General features: G+C 45.2%; 1 pseudogene; it reads right to left on the bottom strand.

The window, feature by feature from the left end:
- LOC126995344 (uncharacterized) overlaps nucleotides 1-9,203 on the bottom strand; it is a 34,999-nt pseudogene extending 25,796 nt beyond the window's left edge.
- Nucleotides 9,204-12,847: the final 3,644 nt, after the last annotated feature.

Genomic DNA, 12,847 nt, shown 5'->3' with positions numbered 1-12,847 from the left:
GGAGACAAAGGCAAACGCAAAGGAAGGGGACGAAAAGAAAAGAAAAAAGGAAAAAATCAAAGCACAATATGGTAGAGGAAGGGTGATAGGTAACTTGGGAAGGGATGTGGAAAGGATGGGAAGGGAAGGAAGAAAAGGGAAAGGAGGAGAGGGGAAGGAATTAGAAGGGATGGTAGAGATGGAAAGGGAAGGGAGGGAAGGGAAGGGAACGGACGGAAAGAGATTGGAATGAAAGGGAAGGGAGGGAAGGGAAGTGAAGAGGAGGGAAGGGAAAGGACGGAAAGAGATTGAAAGGAAAGGAAGGGCGAAGAGGAGGAAGGAACGGACGGAAAGAGATTGGAATGAAAGGGAAGGGAGGGAAGGGAAGTGAAGAGGAGGGAAGGGAACGGACGGAAAGAGATTGAAAGGAAAGGGAAGGGAGGGAAAAGGAAAGGGAAATAAAATGAAGGGAGGTAAAGGGCAGGGAAGGAAAGAGAGCGATGAGAAAAGCTGTGTGGCTAAAGAAAGAGATACGAATGTAGGGAAAGGAAGAGGAGGAGGAGGAGGAGGAGAGGGGAAGAGAGGGAGGAGAGGCTTCGATAAGGGGACTGGAGGTGATAAAGAGGTGACGTAAGAGGAGGAGGAGGAGGAGGAGGTAGAAGGAAGAGAGGAGGAATGGGACCGTGAAGTTCTGATTAAGGGGGAGATAATGATGAGAGAGAGAGAGAGAGAGAGAGAGAGAGAGAGAGAGAGATGGTAAGGGTGAGCGGTGTATATTATATGGACTGTAGGGGTGGAGAGGAGAGTGCATAGGGGTGAGGGAGGGCCAGGGGTGGGGAAGGGGAGGGCCAGAGATGTTGACAAGTCCTGAACACGACAGGGACGGAACACGTTAGGCCCAGGTAAGGCTTCATTAGCACAAGGCTGCCTCGAGTGATCTCAATATCCACGGTCTCCAGCCTTACCAATCCTGTCCTCATTCCGGGGCTCGAACCGCGCCGCCCCACGAAATGAGGCTAACAGGGAAAAGGAAGGGAGAAGAAGGGGATGGACGGGAGGGGAATTGAGGGGAAAGGGAGCGGAGGGATTGGAAGGGAGGAGAAGGGTAGGGTCGGGAAGGGATGCGGAAAGGATGGGAAGGGAAGGAAGAAAAGGGAAAGGAAGAGAGGGGGAGGAATTAGAAGGGATGGCAGGGATGGAAAGGGAAGGGACGGAAGGGAATGGGAGGGACGGGATGGCAAGGGAATGGAGGGAAGGGAAGGGAAGGGTAGGCAGGGGAAGGAAACTGAAGGACAGGTAAGGAAAATGAAGAAAGAAAAGGGAAGGAAGGAGGAAAGCGAAGGAAGGGCAGGGAAGGGATGGAAAGGGAATGAGAGGGATGAAAAGTGAAGGAGAGGGATGGGAGGGAAGGGAAGGGAAAGGGGAGAAGAGAAAGGGATGGAGAGGGAAGGAGAGGGGAGGGAGAGGAAGAAAAGGGAAGGGAAGAGAAGGGAAGGGAAGGAAAGAGAGGGTAAGGGAAAAAAAAGGGAAGGGAAGGAAAGGCCTGATAAAGCACACAACCGTCCCTATCTTTTTCAGTACGCCATTATTATTATTATTATTATTATTATTATTATTATTATTATTATTATTATTATTATTATTATTATTATTATTATTATTATTATTATTATTATTATTATTATTATTATTATTATTATTATTATTATTATTATTATTATTATTATTATTATCATTATTATTATTATTATTATTATTATTATTATTATTATTATTATTATTATTATTATTATTATTATTATTATTATTATTATTATTATTATTATTATCATTATCATTATTATTATTATTATTATTATTATTATTATTATTATTATTATTATCATCATCATCATCATCATCATTATTATCATTACTACCCCTACTACTACTGCTACTACTACTACTACTACTACTACTACTACTACTACTCTCCTACTACTACTACTACTACTACTACTACTACTACTACTACTACTACTACTACTACTACTACTACTACTACTGCTACTATTACTACTACTACTACTACTACTACTACTACTACTACTACAGCATAAATGATACCTCCACCCATGTTTATTTTCCCGACACATAATCATGGAGGGCTCCATAGCTTGGAGGTCATTAGCCCCAACTCTGTTCGCTAATGACTGTGGCATCCAGCCATATCACTAATACTACCACGCACTAAATCACCTATCATCTATTACGTGTAGATCCCCCTTTCCTTCCCTACTCAAGTCACTTCCGACCCACCCTAATGTCACTCTCCACCACTGTGGCTTCATAGTCCATATTAGAGATGTTGGTGGCTTTTGGGCAAGAGTGTCTGGTTACCTGAGACATAGGATGGCCGACCTGAGCAGGGAGAACGAGAGGCGACACCTCATCCAGGCGACAACGTGGCTCCTTGGCTGATGCTTCTTTTCTGAGATTAGTTCCGCGAGTCGTGCGTAGAAGCATCGGGCCCTGGGACCCATCCCGCCGGATGTGGTGAAGACGAGGGGGGTGAAGCTGCCCTGATCCACATGTTGGATTCTTTCACCGTATGCCCTTGTCTTCTCCTGCTCGTTCCTGTGGTGGGCGGCTTGCAGGGGCAGCTCACGGTGACAGGCAGCCATCGGGTCGAATATGCGGATGTCCATGAACGCCCGCTGTCCGCGCACCCAGAATCCGCGGGCACTTACATCAACCCGTGCCTCCTGTGAGGTATTGGCCGTCCTGTACCGAAGGTGTTCGCCGTCCAGGGGAAGCAGTGCCGGCTCGGTAGTGACGTCTTGGCATACCTCCCCGAGCATGCTGGCTGTCAGATCCCTCACTTCATCGTGTCGAATACAGACGAAGCCTCCCTTCTTACACAAGTAAAAACGTCACAGAAAAAAGTCACCGGCAAAAAAGTCACAGAAAAAAAAAGAAACAGGGCAATGTTAGCACTGTTTTCACTTCATATATGAATGGCAACTTTGCTCTGGCTCCAAATATTTTCAAACAGATTTATGTCATCCGTGTGCCTTTCGGTAATACAGCAATTACTTCAGTGAATACACTCATCTTCCAAACAAGACTCGTACCACCTACGAAGAACTCTTTCAAGCTATAGTTGATGAGTGTGCAGACCTAAACTATTCTATGAATGTGCAAACCGTCGTGACAGACTTTGAAGATGGTGTAGCTACTGAGGGGCGGAAGATCTTGCCGTGTTTGGCCGCGACGTAGAGAGCAAAGGCTTTTTCCATCATCTTACGCAGTCCACGTGGCGTAAGATCCAGGAACTGGTTTTGGAAGCACAGTATAACACCAGTGCTGAGTTTCGTTTGTTTTGTGGCATGATTGATGCTCTAGCTTTTTTGCCCCTAGAGGACACTGATGAAGGTATGGGGTATACCTCAAAACTGTCATTCCGCAAGATCAACCTGAAGCCGAGGAGTTGCTCAGGTACGTACTTTGACTGTACTTATGTTAGAGGCTCCTTCGACTGATGCAGCAGCCAGTTGCCATGTCCAGTGATGCCCTGATGCCTCTAAGAATGCGTCACATTCCATCTGTGTTTGCCCCTCACCTGTGGAATGTGTATGACGCCACCATGAACAACAATGCCCGTACCAACAACATATGAGAAGGGTGGAATAATAAATTCTTCAACCTCGTTGGTCACTACCATCCTTCAGTCTGGCAACTGCATACGACTTGAATATTTTTGTTTGATTACCTGACTTTCTTTCCTAGCCAAAATTGTGTCTATTTTTCCCTGTGACTTTTTTTCCTAACCAAAATTGTGACTTTTTATCTGTGACTTTTTTTTCCTGTTACTTTATTACCGGCCACCATCACTACACCTACCCTTGCTGGGTGACCCCGTGAGGCAGGTGGGGGACAGGTGGGGGGGGCCTTACCTGTGAGGTCCTGCCGAGGGGGGCGGGGGAGGGGTGGGGCGGGGCACGGCGCTTGGACGGCCAGCTCTGTGCCCGCCACGCCCGGAAGCACCACGACACTTTCCTGCCGATGCTGGAGAGAGAGAGAGAGAGAGAGAGAGAGAGAGAGAGAGAGAGAGAGAGAGAGAGAGAGAGAGAGAGAGAGAGAGAGAGAGAGAGAGAGAGAGAGAGAGAGAGAGAGAGAGAGAGAGAGAGAGAGAGAGAGAGAGAGAGAGAGAGAGAGAGAGAGAGAGAGAGAGAGAGAGAGAGAGAGAGAGAGAGAGAGAGAGAGAGAGAGAGAGAGAGAGAGAGAGAGAGAGAGAGAGAGAGAGAGAGAGAGAGAGAGAGAGAGAGAGAGAGAGAGAGAGAGAGAGAGAGAGAGAGAGAGAGAGAGAGAGAGAGAGAGAGAGAGAGAGAGAGAGAGAGAGAGAGAGAGAGAGAGAGAGAGAGAGAGAGAGAGAGAGAGAGAGAGAGAGAGAGAGAGAGAGAGAGAGAGAGAGAGAGAGAGAGAGAGAGGTGAGGTTAGCATGGCGCCAGAGACTTCCTGAAACACACGCAGGCAACTTTCAAAACTTTAATTACTTCAGGAGTTTTTCATCAACTCGTGTGTACGTACGAAGCTTTTCAAAACTGCAGTTAAAACAGTTTTCATGTTTGTATCGCTTTTGTACCCTTTGTCTGTCTCTTTACATGCCGTCCACCACATATAATTGGTGAAGGGAGGAACCCATGAGCCTACAACACCCACAATCAATCCAAAAGGTGAACACAGATGAATGGAGTATATTTCCCAATCATGCCCGTGTAAAAAGACCTCAATAGCTACACACGGATACGCACACCAAAAGCTTATAAATACACACGTGGAGGAGGATGGGGAAGAGAGGGGTTGATAGCAGATACGTTTGTGAAGGGTGACAGAAATCTTTGAATGGATGAGTTAGCTCTATTCTTGTGTCTGTTTGTGAGGCGAGGCAACGATTGGAGGGTTAACGGTAGGAGGTGGGGATAAACGGTGAGAGTAGGTAGTTTGATCATCCCTGGAAATGGTTTAATTGGGTAGAACTATAGAGGGTGAGTGATAAAAGGAGCCGTGCTGGGGAAAAATGGGTTAGACGTACTCTAGATGATAAGCAAACCACAGGAGTGTGTAAATAAAGAGTGGAGTGATATACTGACGAGATAGCACTCCCTAATCAAGGACTGGTAGCGTAAACACAAAAGACAAAAATATACAAAAAAAAATGAGGCGGGGCTGACTCAACAGAAGAGAAAAGAAGCAACAAAAAAAAAAAGCACACGAAATAGAAGAAAAGGAAAGAAAAATGAGAACAAGAACAAGAATAAGAATAAGAGTAATAAGAAGATAGTAAGAAGGAAGGGGATTCAAGTAACTCAGATTCACAGGAAGAAAAACAGAATAAAAAACAAAAACAAAACACTCAGATCAGTAAGAATTGAAACAACACCAAAAGAAAAACAGAAGAAGAAGAAAAAGAAAAGAAGACGAGAAAGAAGAAGATAATAATAGTAATAGTAATAATGATAGCAATAATAATAATAATAATAATAATAATAATAATAATAATAATAATAATAATAATAAGGAGAAAAAGAGATAGAAGGAGAAATAGAAGAAGAAACAGAAGTAGGAGAAGAAGAAATAGAAGAAATAGAAGAAGAAACAGCAGAAGGAGAAGAAGAAATAGAAGAAAGAGAAGAAAAAATAGAAAAAAAAGAAGAAGAAGAAGAAGAAAGAGACGAGGAAATAGAAGAAAAAGTAAACGAAAGAAAAAAGAGAAAAAAAGACACACAAAAAAAAATAAAGAAGAAAAAAATAAATAAAAGAGGCTGCGAGGCTTGGAATCTTACGGGCCACTTACAGGTAGTGTGGAGCCACCTGGAAGAGGAAGAGGGCCCTTGCCGCCCACTTGTTCACTGGCGCCACCGTAACTATGTCGGGCTGGACCAGTCTGGGGGGAGGGGAGGGGATGAGAAGGGGGGGGGAGGGGCAGATGATGATGATGATGATGATGATGATGATGGTTTTATACTCACTCTGTCTCCTATTATTTCTACTTCTTCATTTTTCTGCTTTTTCTCATTTTCTACTTTCTCTCATTTCTCATTCTAGTTCCTGTTCCTCTTATTCCTTTTCTTATTCCTTTTCTCCCATGTCTCTTTATCCCCCTATTGACCTTTTCCTATCACTCCTATGTTCTCATCCCTCTGTTTTCTATCATTTTCTGCTTTCTATATTTTTCACATTTCAGTTTCTAATTCCTTTTCTCCTATGCCTCTTTATCCCCATACTAACCTTTTCCACACAAACTCCTATTACCCTTACTTTCTCATTCTTCTGCTTTCTCTAATTGCCTGCTTTCTCTCTATTTTTCACATATTTTAGTTCTCCCTCCTACTCCTTTTCATATCCCTTTCCTCCCATGTTTCTTTTTATCCCTTTTGCCTTTTCTTCACAGACCTCAATCACACTTACCTCCTCATTCTACTACTTTCTCTATTTCGTACATTTCAGTTCCTCTCCCTCTTACTCCTTTTCATATCCCTTTCCTCCCATGTTTCTTTATCGCCCTTTTTGCCTTTTCTTCACAGACCTCAAACACACTTACCTCCTCATTCTACTACTATCTCTATTTCGTACATTTCAGTTCCTCTCCCTCTTACTCCTTTTCATATCCCTTTCCTCCCATGTTTCTTTATCGCCCTTTTTGCCTTTTCTTCACAGACCTCAATCACACTTACCTCCTCATTCTATTACTTTCTCTATTTCGTACATTTCAGTTCCTCTCCCTCTTACTCCTTTTCTAATCAATCCTTTTCGCTTTTGTTTCTTTATCCCCTTGTTAAGTTTTTCCCACACAATCCTTTTACTTTCTCCTAATCTTTCATCCTTTTTTTCCACTCGTCTAACTACCCTTTTCTCCTACCGTGTATTGATCCCTTTTTTCCTATCCTTTTTCTCTCGTTCTTGTTCTTGCTCATCTTTTCTTCGTTTTCTTTCCCTTCTTCACTTATCGCTCTTTTTTTTTTTCTCTCGGTCATCGTTCCCTCTGTCCTGCTTATTCATTCTTCACTATTTTCACCCCTCTCGATCTCTCATCCCTTCTTCCTCCTTTTGACAACTTCGCCCCTTTCCTACGTCTTTATTATTCTCCTTTTTCTTTGTCAGTGCTTTATCCTCATCCCTCTTTTCACTTAGTTGACTTCCTCTCCCTCTATGGCGTCTACATTTTTTCTCTATCTCTCCTTCCTTTTTTTTTTCCAGTCAGAACCCAGGCGTTTTCTCTTACTCACTTCTTTGCTATTCTTTTCTTTCATTCCTTGTTCATCGCTCAGTCACCTAGCTCTTCCCCTTTTTTATTCGATACTTCTTTCCTTCCTCTTTTTATCATCGCTCTCTTTTGTTCTGTTAACTTTCTCTTCTTGCTGCTGCTTCTACTACTACTACTACTACTACTACTGCTACTACTACTTTTCTCTCTCTCTCTCTCTCTCTCTCTCTCTCCTAATTAATAAATATCTTTTGTCCTTCTCACCCTCTTATCTTAGATTGGGAATAACTGTTACAAATTCATATCTACTTATCAGTCTTGACAGATGATAATGAATATATCATGACTTGTGGAGCAGAGAGAGAGAGAGAGAGAGAGAGAGAGAGAGAGAGAGAGAGAGAGAGAGAGAGAGAGAGAGAGAGAGAGAGAGAGAGAGAGAGAGAGAGAGAGAGAGAGAGAGAGAGAGAGAGAGAGAGAGAGAGAGAGAGAGAGAGAGAGAGAGAGGGAGAGAATGTATGTGTGTGTGTGTGTGTGTGTGTGTTTATGTGTGTGTGTGTGTGTGTGTGTGTGTGTGTGTGTGTGTGTGTGTGTGTGTGTGTGTGTGTGCCTAGATTGTTTAGTTATACGATATGTGGGAGGCAGACTACGGCTATTGTCATTATTCTTTACGACTGAACATAATATCAAAGATTTAAACGGCGGCTTATGTTGATTCTTACCGAGTCTGTGACCTACTTGGTGTCGCTATAAAAGAACCTCGGTTATGACGCAGGTTGTTTGCCCTCAGCCGAGAGGGAGAAAGGCGGGGGGGGGCAAAGACTGGTGGATGGGCCATAAGCAGGGTTGTGGACAGGGTGCTGGGGATGTGTGGCGTGATGGGGTGGGTGGGGGGCAGGCAGAGTGGTGGGTGGGGAACACGGGTTGGCATCTTGTTGGGGTGGGTTAGGTCTTGGTGCAGGTCGGCAGAGGTAAAATATCACTGTGCTACTCACTGCCCGTAGGCGTAGGCGTTGAGGGCGAGGCTCGGCAGCACTAGGAAGTAGATGGTTAGGCCGAACCACCACTGTTCCTTCTGCGTGGCACAGGCTGGCGATCACGGCCACGGTGGATGCCTGGTCGGCCACGTACAGCATCAAATACCAGGTGGTGGGGAGGAAGAGTGTAATCATCCGCCACGCTATCACCATCTCCACCACGTCCACCTCACTGTACCGGAACAGGTGAGCGTCCTGCGTCTGCAGTGCGACGTGGTGTCCCAGGGCGTGAGTCTCCACCACCACGTAGTCCGACGAGACGGATGCACGCGATGTGTCCGCATCGTCCGTCGGCTGTGTTCGCAAGATTCTCCAGGAGTTGACGGTAGCCACAGAACTCTCTGTTTGGGTGGCCTCCTCCTTCCATTTGTCTGGGACCTCCGAGGCTATGGTTTCCGACGGGTCCAAGGTGACGGCCTCCCCTGTTGCCTCTGTTCGCAGGCTGCCATTGCTGCTGCAGCCCCCACCAGAGGCGGCGGCCTGTCGCCTGTTTACGTTGTGTGACGACCTAGTTTCTGGATCAGGCTCAAAACCACCGTTAACATTGCCTTTTCTCGCCATTACTACACACCATGTACAGCACAGGGCCTGTCCTCCATCACACACACTGAGTGGCTGGCGTGGGTGTGCGGTGTTTTCGAGGGACGGCAGGGCTAGGGGCCCCGAGACGAAGGATGTCCGTCCCTTCAGACTCGCTCCAGGCTCAGCAAGATTAACGAACCCTCGGGTGTCGAGTGGGGCAGTCCGGCCGTGCTCACCTGGACCATCCGGCCAAAACGATCATTGTTTACACTGACCCAACGCGGCGCACGGCAGTGTCTTGAGGGCTGCGTGATGCTCCTCCACACTGACCGACGAACCCCCTTTACCAGCAGCCCGATAACAGATGATAACACCAACTCTTGCAAGTGATAAGCTTATCACAGGAGGATGTTTGACTCTGCCGCTGCTACCTCCACTCTCCACCCTGGTGGTGGGCCCCAGCAGCTGACAGGGCGCGGCACGAGCCACACCCAGCGACAACACCACGGAGCCTGGAGACCAGCTATGCCTGACGCTGCCCCAGGGGAGGCATGCACCAAAGGTGGAGGTGGTGGTGGTGGTGATGGTGGTGTGGTGGGAGGCGTGCACCAGAGTTGGAGGTGGTGGTGGAGGTGGTGGTGGTGATGAGGTCGCAGCGTCGGCAGCGGTTTTCTCCCGTCTACCCTCAGGCCTTCCCCCACTTCATCAACAAATAGCTGTTTACTCTTGAATTAATTCCTGTTGAAATCCTCCTACTTTATTAGTGATGAATAATAAACGAGGCCGCTTATTTTTTCATCAAAGATGTTCGAACGCACCTCACTCAGGGAAGCTTTTAAAAAACAATTTATCTAAAAGGTATCACTGAAAAAATCTTCTTTGAATAACACTCGCCTTCTGCAAATACCAACCAATCACTGACGTGGGATGTCGTGACGCCAACTCGTCGGCACGAGACGCCGGGGTCGTGGCCTGGCACCGCCAAAGGCACCCAAGGCTGAAAACTCAAGGCTTCAGACCCGGGACACATGAGCTTGTAGCTCAGTCCAGGAAGATAATCAAACACACACACACACACACACACACACACACACACACACACACACATATATATATATATATATATATATATATATATATATATATATATATATATATATATATATATATATATATATATATAGCCATGTTCAGGACGACGCGGGTTCGCGCCTGCCCGGTCACACCAAGTTGGGATTTTCAACCGCCCCGAGTGGCTTAAAACTACCCACATGCTGTCCAGAAGACCACCTATCAACCCGGACTCTAGATTCTATGATCAAAGATGAGCTCCAGGGGCAGCATGAGCTAATGCAAGATGGCGCCACTATAAACACTTGCTTGCATCACAACGGGCTGGTCCATACCATCAGACCCCTGTAAAACAAGTTTACCGGCGCTATATATATATATATATATATATATATATATATATATATATATATATATATATATATATATATATAAATCTATATATATGTGTGTGTGTGTGTGTGTGTGTGTGTGTGTGTGTGTGTGTGTGTGTATCAAAGACAGACATTCCTGTATGTAATCATTAAATAATTGTTTATGTGTGACACAGCCAGGGCTTGGATGTGTCAGCTCGACTGCATCACGTGTTTTAAATGCCAATTATAATGGAATAATAATTTATAAGGTAAATAAAAATGTATCATTTCCTATGAATAAGAAAGTATTTGTAATTAATTATTAAAAGTGAACAAGGTGACGGTATGGAGTTTCAGAATTTACCATTTCGTGTATTGAATCATTAAGGCAGCCTGTTGAAAGGATGGAGAAGATTAGGCAAGGCAGAATGGTCCGCGGGTAATGTGTTGTATCACTAGGCAGGAGAGTTCTAGTGAAGCATACGGACAAAAAAATAATAAAGTGATAATTTCGGCCAATATATATGTCGGACGACACGTTTTCTTTTGGAATACGTTTTTCGTCTGTTTCTGTTTTGACCTTGAACTCCATCCATTACAGTGAATAGAATGAAAAATCAATTATTGAGCTAAATTGTGTATAGAATGAGCAACACGCAGCTCCGGTAATGGAAAGTTGGGGGTATTGGGAATGATGAGAACTATGTACATACAATTTCAGAGACTATTTCTTTTTAACCGACTCAGTTCAGAGAATGGTAACTATTCATTTCAATTTTGATTGCTGGAAGCATAGAATTTATCATATGAAACATTATTTGAATCATATTCAGAAGCATGGTGTTATTCACCAACGTTCTCATCCTGGGTAGACCTGCATGGCCAGCCAGTACTCGACTCGAAACAAATCTTCGAGCCGCAAAGTGACGGGTCTTTGTGTGTGTGTGTGTGTGTGTGTGTGTGAGAGAGAGAGAGAGAGAGAGAGAGAGAGAGAGAGAGAGAGAGAGAGGAGAGGAGAGGAGGAGGGAGAGAGAGAGAGAGAGGAGAGAGAGAGAGGAGAGAGAGAGGAGAGAGAGGAGAGGAGAGAGAGAGAGAGAGAGAGAGAGAGAGAGAGAGAGAGAGAGAGAGAGAGAGAGAGAGAGAGAGAGAGAGAGAGAGAGAGAGAGAGAGAGAGAGAGAGAGAGAGAGAGAGAGAGAGAGAGAGAGAGAGAGAGAGAGAGAGAGAGAGAGAGAGAGAGAGAGAGAGAGAGAGACACACACTTGGAACTCAACAAGGACATTTTTACGACTGCAACTTTTCTTCTGCTACTTTTCATCTGCTACTTTTCATCTGCTATTTTTCTTCTGCTACTTTCTTCTGCTACTTTTCTATTACTTTTCCCCTTTTGCTGCTTTCCCCCTATTGCTACTTTTCCTTTGCTCCTATTTTCTTCTGCTGCTTTTCTCCTTTTGCTACTTTTCCTCTGGTGCTATTTATCTTGTGCTTGTTTCCTGCTGTTGCTACTTTTATGCTATTTTTCTCCTATTTTTATATTTTTTCTGATGCTTTTCTGCTGCTTTTACTATTTTTTTGTTGTACTTTTCTGCCACTACTTTTCTTTTGTCCCTCTTTTGCTTGTCCTCTTCTAATTCTACTCCTCCTCTTCTACTCTTTTCCTTCTCTTCTCCTGCTTACAGTCCTCTTCTGCTGTCCCGTTTTTGCTTATTTTCTGCTTCTGCTTCTTCTAGTCTGTTGCTTCTTCTTCTTCTCTTTTACTTCTGTTTCTTTTCTGCTTATTGTGTCCTGTTCCTCTTCGTCTGCCTCTCCTTCCCTCTCCGTCCTAATCTGCTCCTTCTCATCTGCTTCTCCCTCCGTTCTCCTCTTCTTCTGCTTCTTCCTCTCTCCTCGTCATCTGCTTCTTATTCCCTCCTCATCTGCTTCTGCTTCCCTTCTTCTCCTCTTCTTCTCATCTGTTTTCCTCTTCTGCAGTTGCTCTACTGTGGCTTTTCCTCCCGTCCTTTTTACCCGTGGAGTCGCGGGTCTTCCTCCCTGCTCACCCGGCCTCGTGAATGTTGTAGCGGCGAAGAAACTGTGTTGGTCGTAATGTGGTTTTGTCTTCCTCATCATTGTTATATGGTGAGTTGGTAGTACATCATTCTTCGCCAGCACCACCATCGCCACCACCACTACAACTACTACTACTACTACTACTACTACTACTACTGCTGCTGCTGCTGCTGCTACTGGTGAATTGGTTGAGGAGGATAAGGAGGGGGAGGAGAAGAATTAGGAGAAAATTTTCGTCACCGTTGAGTCAGCATCGCCTTGAGACCCTTGGGAGGAGCGAAGGAGGCCTGATTACCTGGGTGGCGAGTGGAGCCTCAGGTGTTTGGGCGTAGGCGAGGCAGGTGACGTGGTGGCAGAAAGGGGGAGAAGAGGGCGTCCTGGCATTATACATATTCATTTTCACCATTAATATGCACTGACACATTAGGTAACACACACACACACACACACACACACACACACACACACACACACACACACACCAACGAAGACCGCCCCTCAGCACCCACCTCCCACCAGTCCCACACAATTCCAATTTTTATTCATCAAACGTTCCTTTGGCTTCCCTCTGGTCGGCGGGGAATCAGAGAGC

Source organism: Eriocheir sinensis, chromosome 1, assembly GCF_024679095.1.
Source record: "Eriocheir sinensis breed Jianghai 21 chromosome 1, ASM2467909v1, whole genome shotgun sequence".
Taxonomy (NCBI): domain Eukaryota; kingdom Metazoa; phylum Arthropoda; class Malacostraca; order Decapoda; family Varunidae; genus Eriocheir; species Eriocheir sinensis.
The sequence above is the reverse complement of the archived record's forward strand: the minus strand, read 5'-3'. Positions and strand labels throughout refer to the sequence as shown.